This window comes from Mus pahari, chromosome 15 (assembly GCF_900095145.1).
Source record: "Mus pahari chromosome 15, PAHARI_EIJ_v1.1, whole genome shotgun sequence".
Taxonomy (NCBI): Eukaryota; Metazoa; Chordata; class Mammalia; order Rodentia; family Muridae; genus Mus; species Mus pahari.
The window spans coordinates 40797759-40814429 of NC_034604.1; the positions used below are offsets into that span (position 1 = coordinate 40797759).

The 16671-nt window shown below is 43.6% G+C and overlaps 1 non-coding gene across 1 annotated transcript; it reads left to right on the top strand.

The window, feature by feature from the left end:
* Positions 1-16000: 16000 nt before the first annotated feature.
* LOC115065544 lies at positions 16001-16131 on the top strand. The gene has a single exon (XR_003845325.1). It is a non-coding gene; the product is annotated as a small nucleolar RNA SNORA17 (small nucleolar RNA).
* The last annotated feature ends 540 nt before the right edge of the window (positions 16132-16671 follow it).

The following is a 16671-nucleotide window of genomic DNA, read 5'->3' on the forward strand; positions in this document are numbered from 1 at the left end:
TGGGTGGGTAGGGGAACAGAGGTGGGGGGAGGGGTATGGGAAACTTTCGGGATAGCATTTGAAATGTAAATAAAGAAAATAATAATAATAAAAAAAAATAAAATTTGCACAAAAAATTAAAATCTAAAAAAAAAAAAAAAGAAAGTTGATAAAGCTAGATAAGAAAGCCACATGACTAGGGTACAAAGAACTAACATGGGTCCAGGTCTCACAGGGCCAAAGACCACCTTGTGCTTCCCCTACATCCGGTTTAACTGGAGCTTGACACCTTGGAAGAGCATGGCTCACCCTTTCCCAGAAGGGCAGCTTGAGTTCTAAACCTAGATCTCTCCTCCTGGATTTATCCTGGACCCACTGGCCTCTGCTGTGGTATCCTCTCTCTTTCCTGTTACTAACCGATGCACAATAAGGGGTACAGTGTTCTGATGACAGAAATGGTGTATGTGTGGAGCTTGACCAGGGAGGGTTGGGGGGGTCACATAATAAATAGCCAAACTGCAGCCACCATCTGGCCATAGCAACTAGAGGTCCACACCTAGAATCTGGGGACCATGCCCCATCCCCTCCTAGACTAATCACATAAACAGTTCCAAAAGGCACTTCTGCTCTGCAGGCAGATCTAGATTAGACTGCTTGCCAGAAGTTTCCAAGTACTTGATTTCTGTTTCTTCTTGAATGCTCAAGTGGCATTTAGCGCAAGGCTGAAAAGCTGCAGCTTTGCCAATGATAACCCAAGTAAATGTGAAGGACCCTCGTGGCATGAGTGATGAGTGCAAGGCTGAGCAAAAGTCAAGGGGAGGGGCTTCCAGACCGTCATCAGACATGAAAGAGACTGCGGGAGGGAAGGCCTTGACTCAGGGCGCTCCTAGGGGCACGGTTATCGCTTCTTCCTTAGTCAGTTTGAAATCCTTCCTAGTGTGTTCCAGGGACAAGGACACTAGGGACTCCAGGGAAGCACAGGACTTACAGGAAGGTGTCACATTCTCCCTGTCTCCAGTGAGGGCGTCATGAAAAGCAGCCCTCATTCAGCTGAACCCCACCAGCAAGGAGAGTTGACCCTAGACCACTGCGGGTGAAGGGCCAGGTCAATGAAGTCCACAAGCTTACAGGAGTCTGTACCTTCTCAAGAGGTGGAGGTATCAAAACGAATGACGTGGTCTACATATAGATGTCACTTTGTCAACTTCTTTAGAAATTTAAAAGCAAAGCAAAATAAACTAAGAGAAGGTAGAAAGCTGGTGAGTGCCCAAATGGAAGGTTGAAGAGGCTCGTACCTTCTTAAGAATTTTGCAACAAAACTGCTCTTTTTTTTTTTTAATCTCTCAATAAAGCACGTTCATAAAGGAGATGGACTTCAAGTACCCTTACCAGCCTGTATGTTTCCTGACGCTTGCTCAAGATGGAATGCTACAGAATACCCTTATCCTTTAAAAGATTTAACTCAGCTTAGGAGTTTCCCAGAACCTTTGGCAATGTAGCTTATTCTCTAAGGCAAGGCACAAACCGTGGGAGAGAAAAGTCATTTTCCAGATCACTACTTCCAGAGGGCTCCGCTTGACAACTAGGTTGGAATCTACACTCCTCCATCACAGAATGCTCTCAAAGTACTGTGGGCTCTGGGGAGAGTATCTATGTAAAACTATAGTACTGCATCTCTGGAGGGTTAAGTACATCAGGCCGTGAAACAAAAATAAATTGTATACATTCTCTTTCCCATACTGCTTCAAGGTCAACCAAAGACATGCTCAAAGGAGAGAGAAATCAGAAAACATTTATGCTTTCTTGTCCTGACAACAGGGGATATTACAGAAGAGGAGAAGCAACGGTCAGGGAGCAATGACCAGATAAAAAGTGTCAGTAGAAACTTAGAGGAGGAAAAGGAAACCTGCTTACCCTACACAGGGCTTCTGAGCTCCGACTAGAGGTAGTGGGGGTTCAACAGCAGCATGGAAAGCCACGCTCTGGGCTGTCACATTAACAATGCATTTCCCAAGCCTTTCTTCACAACACCAAGTATTGGTTAAAGAATGTCATCTTCACATTGTCATCCAGTTCTTTCAGTGACCTTACAGGACCTGTCATTCACTTCTCCCAGTGACCTTGCAGGACCCTTTCATTAGTCTCATGATGCAACAGAGGAAACAGCACCAAAAGGATCAATTACAAGGTCACACGGGTACAAAGAGCAGAAGCTCAAACTCAGAATGGCCAGCCACCAGATACGATGCCTTTTGTCTCTCTTCACCAGGTCATCGAGGACTTGGGCCATCTCTTCATCTCTCCTGTCCAGTCAGCCTAGCAGAAGGTCATTAAACATCCTGAGCTGGAAAGACACAACTCGATTTCCTCAGATTCATATCTAGTTTATAGTTCTCCTGAGAACTCAGGCTTTCTCTATCAGAACTGGTAGACCCAAGCCCAGTGGTCCCAGACTACTTAATGGGAAATAAAAAGGAATCACCAGGTAGGACCATTTTCTAGCTACCACAGCCACCAGAAAGTAGTACATTTAAAGGCCAAGGCAAAGGCTGTGACACCACAAAACTTAGGGGGGAATTGGTGTCTGTCTATAAAGCTATTTACCCTCATGGCAGGGCTGTCTAAATCAAGAAAGGCACCTGAAATGAACAGGGATGGACCCAGGAGGCTATCATCCAGCTAGGACCAATTATTGCCAGCAATGTGCCTCCCTCCCCATCTCCCCCCCCCGGGTAAATGCAGAGTCAGAAGCAAAAAGAAGAGCCTGAAGATCAGGGGAGACACAACAGTGGCACGGCAGCAGAGGGCCCAGCCTCAGAAGGATCCAGCATGTATCACAGGAGGGAGTAATGGAATAAGGAGACCCTGGATGCACCACGCTCAAACCAACTCCAATGTTGACTTGTCCGACTCTTCTGACCCTACATCAAGAATTTCAACTGAGTTTCTAAATGAGGATTGGGCCCTAAAATAAAAAATAAATAAATAAAAATAAGATAATACTTTTAGAAAGAAGAGAAAGACCATAAAGATGGCTTAAACTTCAGGCCTTGTGGAGATCATTTTTGGGAAGCTTCCTCCCAAATCTCCCACTTCATAGGATCCCCACATTTGCCTAAGCACAGTGTCAACTGGGATATTTATTCTAAAATATGGACTCATGACCCTCTTTCTGCACCTACTAACCCCAGGTATCCAGAGGTCTGGGCACGTTTGTTTTTTAGCAAGTATCATGGGTCCTTTAAGGATCAGAAGAGCTTAGGAAACACAACTAGACCACAGGCTTGTCTCACAATGTCCTCTCTAACACAAGACATAACAATGTGATAACTTAAAATAAATAAATAAATAAATTCCGAGTTTTAATGGATGTTTAATGGTTTCAGGTTTTTTTTTTTAAGTTAAAATAAAACAGTGGAAAAACAATCTTTGAGAGACTAGATTAAATTAATAGAGACCACTTAGCAGTTATGTTCAAAAGCCAGATGACTTTAAATAAAACGGCCAGCCTAGCAGATGCTAAAGGTTTGTTCCCTTGAATCAAGCAAGCTAATAAATGTGCTAATAGACAAAGGCACGTTTGGAATTCAAATAAAGGTAAAAGGGCAACCTCTCTGGAGACCCAGCTCTATTTTTAAGAGAGTGCTTTCTTAGGAACTTAGCAGTTATAATTAGGAAGCGCTGCTTGCCCCTCTGAGAGCATCATCGAAAAGGATCTTGATGCCAGCCTACCTTGCCAGAGGCACTACCCAGGATCTCTCTAGAGGGAAGCTAAGAGACTCTTTGTTTTTATTGGCTGGCCTACAGGAAGCTGGACTTGGGGAGTGTGAGAGTGTGGGTGAGAGTGTGGACTTCACTGGAGCTATCCAAGGTCACTAATTCTGTGACCTACAACCTCAGCCTGATTTCACCATCTATAAAACAGAGCAATGATGAGATCCCACTCTCAGGGTCGTCTTAGGCTGAAGACAGACACAACACAAACCTCTGCACATAGTCAGGGCCCATGAGATGTAAACTGTTTGGGCTTCAATTACCACAGTCAGGGTTGGGGGACTCTGAGGCTAGCCTGAGCTACATAGCAAGCTCATGGCCAATCTGAGCTAAACATTAAGACATAGTCTTTAAAAAAAAAATGTGCATAGACTTTCCTATGTTTTACTTATGCCAAAAGGCTAAATATACAGAATTATGTGTAATGTGTTTCCGGTGACTGTGTTCTCACAGTCTCCATCAGCCAACTCCATTTCCTTTTTGTTCTCCTAAACCAGGTATTTCTCCACTGGACCCAGCAAATAAAAGAACCACACATTACCAACTATCATATTCACCAATCACTGAGTTGCTCATCAATGATGTATCAAATCCCATCCAATCATCTGGTCTACCCTGGAGCTGGTACTCTCCTCCAGAGTGCGTTTCCACAACATCATGGTTTCCTCTCTCCACTAAATTGCAACATTGTAACTTTATTACCCTCAGAGGTTACTCAGAATTCTTTCCTTACTCAGTGCCTAGGTAGAGCTTTCCACCCTGGACAGCCTCCTTCCTGGAAAAGACTAGATTCCTAACCCACTGACCTAGTTGGCTAGTGTCTCGGGATCAAGTTACCTAGTCCTTGGTCTCCCTGGGCTTTAAGACCTGAGACAATTAAAATTGACATGTGTCTTCGAGCTTATTTGTGCCATCCAGGACCCCAGAATCTCCACCAAGGATGGCCTTCCCCTGAGCGAAATGCTTAAGAAATTGAACCCTTTCAGGATGGATTCTGTACTTTCCCAGTGAGGATGGGTTGATTATGTGGCAGGAGGATGGGGTGGGGGAGAGGAGAGGGGAGGTTGTTTCCTTGTTTCACATAGGGTCTTGCTTTCACTGACTTGGAGTTTGCTGGACAGACTGCCAAAGACCAGCTTTGGCACCAAAGAGTAAACTGAGGCAGGCAGCCATTGAGAGATCAGTGCTTAGAGCTGCTAACTGTGGTGGATCCAGATACGTACGGGGGGGGGGGGCTGCTACCAAAGACAGCCATTGATTAGTGAATTTACCCAGCATACTTTTCTCTGAGGGGACAATGTTTTCATATAATTCTTAGATTAAGATGGATGCCAGGGCAGCAAGCAGAGCAGAACTCCTCACAGCATAAAATCCTCACACGTGCCAACCGAGGCTCACCCGTGTGGCTGTGGTAACCCACAGGCCGACTTTCATGAGTTCTAAAGCCATTTGTCGGTCCTCCTGGCAAGGTCCTCGGCTGTAGACCAAGCTGGCCTCAAACTCAAGACAACCGTCGTATGTCAGGCTCCCATATCCCCCAGCCTGAGTCCTACAACAACAGGCGCATTTCACCACAGTACACCACATGTTTTGTTTTGCTGTATTCAAAATTAAAATCCATTCTGATGAAATTTTCTATCTCCTGTTTTATACTTTCTCTTCTCCTTCTTCTTAGCAAAGGAAAGGGCTGACTGAGTTAATCCTCCAGCCTCTCCAGCTTTGCATTCCATGAGGCACAATGCACTCAGTACCTGGCAAGCTACCAAAAAGGAGAACATTGCAAGAGTTTAAAGATAAGTATCTGTCCAGAAACACTAAAGTTTCCTTCCCATTTGATTTGTTTTACATTTTTATCTAAGCATCGTGGAATCCAATCTTTAACCTTCAAAGGCAATTAGTGAGGCTATGCCAGCGCCTGGCAAACACAGAAGTGGATGCTCACAGTCAGCTATNGAAGATGGCCTAGTCGGCCATCATTGGGAAAAGAGGCCCCTTGGTCTTGCAAATTTTATATGACCCAGCACAGGGGAAGGCCAGGGCCAAGGAGTGGGTGGGTAGGGGAGCAGGGGCAGGGGGAGGGTATGGGGAACTTTCGGGATAGCATTTGAAATGTAAATAAAGAAAATAATAAAAAAAGAAATAATAAAATAAATAAATAAATAAATAAATAAATAAAAATTAAAAAAAATATTTTTGAAAAAGTAAACCAAGATTTGGGTAACAGGAGCTCCATTAAGTCTTATTTGCTACCTAGAAATGGCCTCTTAAAACACTCTTTGCACTTGATGTTTGAGTCGCCCAGCAACCTTTCTATGCAGACGTGCCTCTATGTTCCAGCAATGTTTTGAATTTCTGTACAAATTATTCTGTTACCTGAACTGTATTGCCTGATTTAGAAACAAGGCAAGTCTCTTCGGAGACACTGGTCTTCCTGATGTCTGATGAGGTATGCTCCACCCATCACCCTGATCTCTGCCAAGTGGCTAAGAGTCACTGATCCAAGAGAGAGAGCAGAGTATGAGGAGGTCTGTACAGAGTCAGCAACAGGACATGAAAATCAAATCACGAGCTGTGTTCAACACAGTGGTCTTCAGATGGTGGCCACATACAGCACACTTCACTCTCAGAAAATATGGGTAGGACATTTTAACCTATCTTAACTGTCTCAAAAAGGCAGCGGTGACAGAATTTTGCAAGTAGCTCACTTTACACAAAATGCAAGAAAAAGTTAGCATAAGGTGATATATGTTCTCCAACCAACTGGGTGCTTTCACTCAGAAATACAAGATTCCATTTTTAATTTATGCAGATCATGACGCAGTCAAGGGCTTGGGTTCTTGCTAGTGGAAGCATCTTGTTGCTTTAAAACCTCTCTCTGCTTCTCTTAGTTTAGCAACTTGGTACAGGAGTAGGGGAAAAGGATCAGATGACCACATCTACCATGATAGAAACGACCAGGCTGAGACCACGAAAGGGACTCTTGGTAACTTTTTAAAACTTAAGTGAGCGCTGAAGCAGGAAGTAGGATGCATCATCCTTATGGCTCTGTCCCAATTACTCCATTCTCATCATACCTGGGGACGTTGTAATGCACTTAAAGCTATGAACTATGCCCATCATCATCCCTCTCTAAATTTGATAACTAGACTCCACTAGCAACAACAACAAAGAACAACAAAAATCAATTAATCACCCTATATTTAGAATCTGAACTTTTACCCAGTTTTCATTGATTGGGAACAATTCTGGTTAAAATGGCTTTTTAAAAATATCATTTGGCATATTAATTTTGGTTACAGAAACCAGAACAGCTTCCTGAGCCAAGAATTAGTTGGTTTGTTTCATGATAGGATTCCTACAACTCTTAGAAGGTCAGTCATTCAAATCATTTCTGGTCCCTTTTTCAAAAAAGAATGAGCTCATCAGAATCCTGGAGGGGAGACGTGATAGGTTATAAGAAACATGAACCCTCTCTTCTATGCTGCTCTCAGATCAAGCTTTCTTTCCTCTCACTTCTTCACACACACACACACACACACACACACACACACACACACACACAACTCTCTCTTCACCCATCAAGAGACCCATCTTATACCATTCCTATCCACAAAGGATGCAGAGTCCATTAGAATGAAAGGATGTTCCCAAAGAAGAATAAACTGTCCTTTGTGAGACTGGATGGCCACGAACTTCAGTTACCCTGACAGCAGAATCATATAATTTTAATCCTACCCTGACCAGGACATAAGGCACAAGATGAACACAGCTGGAATCGGGGAGCCTTTTCTTTCCAAACAAGAGAAATTCCATGAGTGTTCAGAATCAGCCAACATTCAGTGTAGCTTTTCTGACCCTCTGTCTGAAGAGCAAATAAAATCTGTCAAGGGAAGTGAGATTGGATCAGCCCTCCCTGAGAGAAAAGAGACAGTTACAGACTTCCAGTAAGGATGCTCAGATGCTAAATGCATACCTTCCGTGCCAGGTCAGGGTAGAACTGGAAAGCAGTTACCGAACGTTTGTGTACAGAGAAGGGAGAAAGCCCCAAGCCAAACCTAAGAAACATCACTGCTTCCAGAAGGTTTCGTGGGAAAATAACATTAGACAGAAAGTCTCACTGCCACCGAATGCAGTCAGTTATGACAATCCAGTTCCTGCCGCTCGACTTGGCTGGCTTCATTATGCAGGTTTGACAGTCGAGCTACAGTCTCTGCAAAGAAGGAAGATCCTCATGCTTATAGAAAATGTCCAAGTGATGCTTGCCGTCCTTGCTCTCTTTAGAAAAAAAAAAAAAAACTAAACTCAGAAGCAAAACACCTTTCTCCTCCGTAGCCTGAGAGTACCTCACACCCAGTACTGGGTTCCACCTCTTCTTAAGAGGAAGAATGGAGTTTCGGTTACCTGCTTCTGCCTCATAGTATTGTTATAAGATATTTGACTAACACATGTACATCAACTCAGTCTAACATCTGGCGGGTACCAAATCCTCAGTGATATTATCGGCAATTATTGTTTTTAATAAATGGATATCAAGGCTCATGGTCAAATTCTAGATTCTTTTTGAGACAGCCCACTGTGCTCACTATGTAACTCTAACATGGCCTTGAACCCATACTCATCATTCCAGCCTCAGCCTCAGGATCATAGGTATGTCTACCATGCCCCAAAAGAGTCTAGAAATTCTGACATTTTCATGGAAATCATAAAGCTTCCTAAGATTGTGTGTCCAAGAACATTTAGAATCGTTGAACTTTCAAGCTTTTGTTTTACGGTCATTTGTCCAAAGTGTTAATTTGGTAACTGGTATGTTTATTAATATATTTATTATTAGATACTATAGGCTATTACAAATGGAGTTGTGGGGAAGGAAGAACTTAGGGAATGCAGGATCCCACACTGGGGGTGCTGTACTCCTTGATGAAGAAGCTCTCATTTTTAAATACCAGGAGTCTTACTAGACATCCCGTCAATCATACAGCCTCAAAGATGCCAAAATACAGTCATCTCACTGGATAAGTATAAGTTGGTGTTATTTTTTCCTGAGTAGCTCCATATTTGGTCAAAGACATCTAAATACATGGAAAATGAAATAAGTATTTTTATAAACAGCTTGCCATTTGGCGTCATGGTGACACAGGATAAGAAAGGGTAGTCAGAGACAGAAAACACCAGAGCCACAGACAAAGTCCTCCTAGGCTGCTGGGGACTCTATGCCAGGGGTCAGAACAGCCAGTCAGGAATGTTCTAGTTTATCAAAAGTTTGACATTTTGGTTTTTGATCCAAAGAACAAAGGAAATGTCGCCCTCATAAATCCTCTCAAGGCTTCTCTTACATCAAACCAGCAATTGCTTGCTTGCTTTTCAAACCATGAACTTGATGTGAAGTGACATTTTCCGAGAAGTGGTTCAATACGGTCACATTTTATAAGTAAATAGGCAATGTAAAAATATGTATTTTAACTGAGAGAGCTGGCCTTTGTATAAATAAATAACACCACTGACATATATTGAATGATATGATGGTTTTAAGGATTATTGTTCAAGTCGGGGTGTGGCGGCACACAACTTTAATCCCAGCATTCTGGAGGCAGAAGCAGGCGGATCTCTGTGAGTTGTAGGCCAGCCTGGTCTACACCGAGAGAGAATTCCAGGATAGCCAATGCTAGAGAGTGAGACCCTGTCTGGGAAAAACAAATAAACAAACCAAGAGACAACAAAAAAAGAATTACTGTTCAGGAGTTGGCTGTGGTAGCACATGTCTACAATTCTTGTACTTGGGAACAGAGGCAGGAGAATAAGCAGATCAGGAGTTCCAGGCCACCCTCAATCACAGGGTAAACTAAAGACTACCTTGAAATGCATACGACTTTTTCCAATTTTCTTTTAAGCTCCTGTTTAAGAAAACTTGAATTCACCTCCGTATTTTTACCTTTGTGCATCCCTAGGGTCAAAGCTCACAATGGTGTCAGGAGGACCCTGTGGCTGTGACGATGGCCCCTTCCGTGGAGCAGCGCTGAGGGTAAAACATGCTATCTCAGCCTCACGGGTGACTGGTTGTTCTGCCAGCAAAGTTCCAGCACGGGATTTAGAAGGGGAAACAAGGACTCTCCCCACCCATAGTATGTACACTTAACCAGTTAATCGTTATTGTCTGCTCCTAGACGAAGGGTATCAATAAGTTGAAGCATAAGAGATTTAGAGGAATGAGATTTTTAAAAGCAGAATTTCTGTATGTTAGCACCTAAGGGTTGGCCATGACACAGAAGGAATTCTGTCCCCTGGGCCATGCTAGCTTTCCACAGCTCGTGGGGGTGTGTGGGCAGGAGAGGTGACACTATGTTTCTCTAAATGGAAGGTCTGGGAAGAAAGCCAAGAAGAGAGCACCGGCTCTTCCTTGTGTCTGATCTCCCTGATGCAGCTTTCTTGTTGGATTTTAAAGTCTATCTAGAAATGACTTGAATGTATGTCTCTATTTTCTTCCTAAATAAAGCCAGATGTATCTGGGCTAGAACACATATTGTAACTATTAGAATAGAAATAAAATAGCAACTATCAAAGGATACACACACACACACACACACACACACACACACAAAACTGTACATGGTAAGCCATGTGCTTTTCTTGTCACCTTTAAGCTATTCTGCACTTGGGACATTTGGATTCATTCATTTTGAGTGTGTAGCTGCCTGCAATGCCCCTAAGATGGACTCAGAATATTTCCACCTACCACCAAAAAAATGTATGATGCTGTATTTGTGTTGAGGGCACTTACCTCCTGAGGATAAGCAAGACATTCTGAGTATTATTTTTCCACATGTTCCTATAGATTAAACTGTACATAGAGATGTACCTATAGAAATCTGTTCCGTTATCATTAGGAGACGCCTCCTAAGTATAATATTTATTCATGGAGATTATTTCTCTTGTGACCAAGGATTATATCTGCGGGATGTCTTTCTATGATGGTTTGGATAAGAATGCCTCCCCAGTGGAATCATGTGTTCGAATGCACGACCCATAGGTAGCTCTGCTATTAGGAGGTGTGGCCTTGTTGGAGGAAATATATGGTCAGGCTTGGAGGTCTCATGTACTTGAGGTACTCCCAGTGTAACCTATACAGACTCCTGCCTCCCGTGGATCAGTAAGTAGATCAAGATATAGAACTCTCGGCTCCTCCAGCACCATGTATGTCTACACACTGCCATGTCTCCTGCCATGACAATAACATGGACTAACCCTTTGAAACTATAAACCAGCCCCAATTAAATGTTTTCCTTTATAAGAGTTTCTGTGGCTGGTGTCTCTTCACAGCAATAAACCCTAAGACACTTTTCTTTGTATTTTTCCCTTTGTATTATTATTAATCATTAAATGAGTACTTTCCTAACAGTTATATTTGTTAAAGCAACTATTTGATTCCAATATCACTCCTTGGTCTAAATGTGACAGCCACATTTGGAAGATGAGCATCCAAGGCTCAGATGTGTTTTGTGTTGAGATCACAGTTCTTAGAGGTAGCAGAGCTAAATCTCAAACTTAAATATATCTGCCTCCAAGTTCTACGCCCAGAGACTCTTGAGTACACAGAGATGCCAAGAACAGACTTACAGATCCAAGGCTGATCAGGTTATGGAACAGCTGGTTCCTGTGACAACACAAGGTGCACTCTTTACTTCTCAGCCGTGTCTCTGTGACTGACCACCTTTATTGGTGTCCTGAGCTAACTTTGATCTCTTTGCTTCTAACCTCAATTGCTACTTGCAGAAGTTTGTCAGAAGTTCTGATGTATCTTAAATCCTGGCTTCTTACTGCGGTTTAGTCAACCCTTCCATGGTTGGGTATTTGAAACCCTTGGCCTGCAAGAAGAGCTAATGAATTTTCATGGTTAAGGCGTATGATTGTGTCTATGTGTGATACATAGATAAAAAACACTTTGCAACTTTTAAAAGGAAAGAAAACTAACTCAAAGATATCCCTTTCTCTAGCCTGAGGCAAGTCTACAAGGAAATTCTTTGCTTCCATCAAAGACCTCCTTGAGGCCTTGCCTCTCTCGGGGATGCAGCCCTAGCAGATATAAACTGACTTCCTTAATCCTCCTGGTTGGTCATGATATTTTTCCCAGGCCTCTCTTGCCACCTACTGGCAAAAAGTGGGAGGAAGAATCCAGGATTAGGACACAGGAAAAGAATAAGTATTGAAGCAAGGCCACTGTCCGAAGCTAAATGTTAAGGTCCAAGGCCCAGACGGACCGCACACTGCAGAAAGGTTGAGAGGAGGCAGAGGATCAGGCTCTTGTGCCTAAACCACCAGCAGAAACTATATCTCCTTAAAGACTTTTGTCTGATGCCTCTTGGGGAGTCCTTAGTTGGTGGTTCAGTCTCTGGGAGCACCCCCAAGTGTTCAGGTTAGTTGACTTTGTTGGAGTAAACTGTCCTCTTCGGGTTCCTCAGTCCTTCACTCAACTCTTCAAGCTCCATCTAATGTCTGGCTGTGGGTCTCTGCATCTCTTTCCATTGGATGCTGAGTGGAGCCTCTCGGGGAACAGTTATGCTAGCTCCTGTGTGCAAGCATAACAGAATCATTAATAGTGTCAGGGATTGGTTCTTGCCCATGAGATGGGTTTCAAAGTGTGGCGGTCATTGGTTGGCCATTCCCTCCATCCCTGCTCTATCTTTGTCCCTGAACACTTTGTCAAAGGGGAAGGAAATGAAAGGTGAGGACAGAGGAAACGGGGGAGAAAGGGGAGAAAGAGATAAAAACAAAAAACAAAAAAAACTGGAATACATTGCAAGAAAGGAAAAGAAAGAAACTACACAGGAAAAAAATCAAAGAGACCGCAAAAATGTTACCTTCCCAAAGAAACTTCCTAAAGGCATCAAGGAAGAATGTTACCACGAATGCAAGAAGGACTAAGGCTGCATCCCAGTGGTGGAACACTTCTGTAGCATGAAGGAAAGCCCGGCATTAATCCCTAGCACTTGGGGAAAAACTCTTAACTAAAATTAAGAGTTTATATGCAGTGTAACCACTGTAATAAAACCCACCAGTCTACAGTGCCACCATTGTAATTGGGCCACAGAGCCACAGGGCCCCAGCTTACCACTCCTTCCCACCAACCTGAACCCTGCAGTCACTAAACCCTTCTGGCATTCGAACTGAAAGATTTTCTTAAAAATAATGATGCCTTAATTGACAGGCATGCAGATATGCTTTCAATGTCACCTTCCCTCCTGTCTCAGTGAGGGTTTCAGTTGCTGCAATGAAATATCATGACTATAAAAACAAGCTGGGGAGGAAAGGGTTTATTCAGTTTATGCTTCCACATCACAGTTCATCACCAAAGAAAGTCAGACAGGAACTTGAGTTAGGCTGGAACCTGGAGGCAGGAGCTGATGCAGTGGCTATGGAGGAGTGCTGCTTACAGACTTGCTCCTCTATGACTTGCTCAGACTGCTTTCTTATAGAACCCAAGACCACCAGCCCAGGGATGGCACCACCCACAATGGGCTGGGCCCTCCCCCATCAATCACTAACTAAGAAAATGTCCTACAGGCTTGTCTGCACCCTGATCTTATGAAGGCATTTTCTTAACTGAGGTTCCTTCCTCTCAGACAACTTTAACTTCTGTCAAGTTGACATAAAACTATAGAACACAATTGATCCCTTGTCACTTTGACACACAAGCATATCACCATGAAACCACAACCTCTCCTTTTCTACTTATTCCCCAGATCTCACATTAAAAACATAAATAATCTTTAAAATCCCACTGTCTTATAAATTAAACAATTTTATAATATCCAAACCCTTTAAAAATCCAACACCTTTTTTAAAAGTTCAAAGTCTTTCAGTTGTGGGCTCCTATAAAAATCAAAAATAAGGGCTGGAGAGATAGCTCAGTAGTTAAGAGCACTGACTGCTCTTCCGAAGGTCCTGAGTTCAAACCCCAGCAACCACATGGTGGCTCACNACCATCTGTAATGAGATCTGACGCCCTCTTCTGGAGTGTCTGAGGACAGCTACAGTGTACTTAGATAAATAGATCTTTTTTAAAAAAAATCAAAAACAAGCTAAATACTTTCCTCAAGAGGGAACAACCAGGGCACAGTCACAACCTAAACCAAGCGTAATCAAACTTCAACAGTGTAAATAACTCAGTGTCTAATTATCTGAGATTCACTCACGATCTTCTGGGATCCTCCAAGGGCCTTGGGCCACTTCTCCAGCTTCACCCTCTGCAACACATAGCTTATCTTCTAAGCTCTGGCTGGCTCCACTCCACTGCTGCTGCTGTTCCTGGTAGTCATCACATGATACTGGCATCTCCAAAACACTGGTGTCTCTGCTGCAACTGAACTACATTTTCACCAATAGCTGCTCTTCATGGGGCCATGCCTCTGTTTCTCTACATAATCCCTTCAATCCAGAGCCTTCCTCAGCTACTGAGGCTGCACCTTCACCAGTGGCCTCTCCTGGCCTCTCACAGTGCTAAGCCCCAGCTGCTCTGCATGACCTGTTTACGGCTTCAAAACCAGTATCACCTGGATAACTATTAAACTACCAAGTTCAGCTGTCAGTGTGAGGAACAACCTTGGCCACCTCTGGAACACAGCTTGTGTGTCCTGACTCTCAGAAAACACTTCCCAGAAGATGTCACTTCAATGCTATTGGTCTCTTCTTAATCACCACTAATGTCTTAGCTCCAGCTAACCAGCAACAATTGCTCCAGGAACACGAAAGTTCCACATCAATAGTGCTGGTCTCCTGTTACTCATGACTCTTCAGCCCAGCTAACCAGACTCAAAACTTTGGGATATCAACCATACAGGAAGTCCCAAAGAGGCACCAGACCAAAGTAAACAAGGAGGTTCAATAGCAAACCCTTCACTTGTCCCCAGAACACCAGCAGCCAGGCTTACACAGAACTGTGAGTTCAGCCTAGTAACCATTCTCACACTCATTGCTGATGTAACTGGTTGTAGGATAAGTTTAGAGAGCAGAAGATGCCTGGAGATTGGAAAACAGGGAAAGCCGGGCTATATCCTGAAGTTTTATTACAGAAGACTGAATTGTTGTAGTTTTAAAAAAAGCATTAAAAAATATTTACCCAGTAAATACAAGCAATGTTTGTCAATTAAAACAATATAAAACCTTCACAAAAGAGTCCCTTTTGATTTCTATCTTGCTTTTCATAGTTTTAATGACTCCTGGTCAACTGAGGTCTGTAACTATTAGAAAATGCCTGAAATTAATTGTAAGTGTTCCATTGTTCACCATTCTGAATAGTATGATAACAATTTTGTGCTTCGTCGTCTATCACCTTGCACATGAATTGTCTGTCCTGCTGACCTGCATATCGACATAGACGCTGTATACGCTATTCACGCAGTCACTTAGCTGCTACTGCAGTTGTCAGGTCATGTGACCCACTAGCCATGCTTGCATTCAAGCAACACTTATGTCATATGACAGCCCAAAGCCCAAGAGCCCTGTTGCCAGCACTGGGTTATGCTGAGAGAAAGCTGTGCATCTTCTGTTTATGTTGGGGAGAGGGAGATAAAGAGACAGGAAAAGGGAAAGAGGAGGGAGAGGGCTGCTGATCTCTGCTTCATGATCCTCTTGTCCTCGCCATCCAGAGCCACTTACCCTCAACATTATTCACGTTTCTCTAGCTTAAACCCACCAAAATTCCCACCTGAGAAACCAACCCAGCAGCAGTGACCATGTAGACCCTGGAGCTAAAAGGTGAGACAGACACACCATCTCTTTCTTCTATGGGCTTCAGAGCTTGTCTGTAAGTCTCATGCCTTGACCGGGAAGAGCCTCCACTTTCCACGTACCAAAACCACACTTCTCTAGTAAAATACTAGATATGGTATAATCCCACTTAGCCTAAGCAAATTAAAAACAGGATAGATGTCCTTACTATGATTTTTTTTTCATTTTTACTTTATCCCAAGAGAGAAAAGGAGGGATCAAAATGAAAAGAACAAAACATGCCTCATCACATGCGTGGAGGTCGGAGGACAACTTTCTGGAGCGTGTTCTCTCTTTCCACCATGGGATCAGTATCAAACTCAGGCTTACTCAGCAAGCGCTTTTACCCACCGAACCATCTTGCCAGCCCCTCGCTATGATATATGATACTCATTTGGAAGTACTTACCTCCAAATTATCTAATAACATTATCAAATTTGTAAGAACCCTAACCTGAACTGCTGAGTCCTACTTAAGAATTGCCTTTTCAACCAGCAGAGGCATTGCAGATGTGGCTGCCGTATCACATATGGGTCAGTAGGTGGCAGAGCAGAGAGAGGGGCTATGTCTACACTCAGTGTTCTGCCCGTCTATCTGAATGATTAGTAGCCAAGCACTCCCTGAAAATTGTGAGCCTGAGACCACCACCAATCAGGCACCAAGCAGGCCCAGACAGGCTCCCAGGGCAGGGAAAGAATTAGTAGCCAAGCACTCCCTGAAAATTGTGAGCCTGAGACCACCACCAATCAGGCACCAAGCAGGCCCAGACAGGCTCCCAGGGCAGGGAAAGATCCAGAAGACACTAGAAGAACACCTCTTGGGACCTTGGCCCAGGCAGTAGAGAGCCCAAGACAACCACCCTGGCACAGGGTTACTCAATGCAGGCTTGTCATGGAGCTAGCCTGAGATGACCACCAGACCAGCACCACAGAACCTGAACAGTGAGCTAGCTTGAGATGACTACCATTCGGGTGACCGGTAGGCCTAGTGGGGCAGACCATGCCTGAGATAACCCCTGCATGGTGTCTGCATACATGAGTGTCACTCCTGAGACCACTCCTGAGATGACGCCAGACACTCAGAGACCCTGGGTGCCACTCAGAGAGCAAATGCAAGTTAGTGGTGGAGAAATGGAAGAGAAAGAAGCAGAGGGATGTG